Genomic DNA, 895 nt, shown 5'->3' on the forward strand with positions numbered 1-895 from the left:
GTATGATTTAGTTAGTTTTTAGTATATTTTTATTAGTTTTTATGTTAAATTCACATTTCTGGACTTTACTATGAGTTTGTGTGTTTTTCTATGATTTCAGGTAATTTCTGGCTGAAATTGAGGGACTTGAGCAAAAATCAGATTCAGAGGTTGAAGAAGGACTGCTGATGCTGTTGGATTCTCACCTCCCTGCACTCAAAGTAGATTTTCTGGAGCTACAGAACTCAAAATGGCGCACTTCCATTTGCGTTGGAAAGTAGACATCTAGGGCTTTTCAGCAATATATAATAGTCCATATTTTGCTCGAGTTTAGATGACGCGAAAGGGCATTGAACTCCAGTTCTACGCTGCAGTTTGGAGTTAAACGCCAGAAACACGTCACGAACCAGAGTTGAACGCCAAAAACACGTTACAACTTGGCGTTCAACTCCAAAAGATGCCATTGCACGTGTAAACTTCAGGCTCAGTCCAAGCACACACCAAGTGGGCCCCGGAAGTGGATTTATGCATCAATTACTTACTTCTGTAAACCCTAGTAACTAGTTTAGTATAAATAGGACTTTTTACTATTGTATTTATATCTTCGGATCATCTTGGGACGTTTAGTTCTTAGATCATGGGGGCTGACCATTCGGCCATGCCTGAACCTTTCACTTATGTATTTTTCAACGGTAGAGTTTCTACACACCATAGATTAAGGTGTGGAGCTCTGCTGTTCCTCAAAGATTAATGCAAAGTACTACTATTTTTCTATTCAATTCAACTTATTTCGCTTCTAAGATATTCATTCGCACTTCAATATGATGGATGTGATGATCATGACAGTCATCATCATTCTCAACTTATGAATGCGTGCCTGACAACCACTTCCGTTCTACCTTAGATTGAATGGATA

Source organism: Arachis hypogaea, chromosome 12 (genome assembly GCF_003086295.3).
Source record: "Arachis hypogaea cultivar Tifrunner chromosome 12, arahy.Tifrunner.gnm2.J5K5, whole genome shotgun sequence".
NCBI lineage: Eukaryota > Viridiplantae > Streptophyta > Magnoliopsida > Fabales > Fabaceae > Arachis > Arachis hypogaea.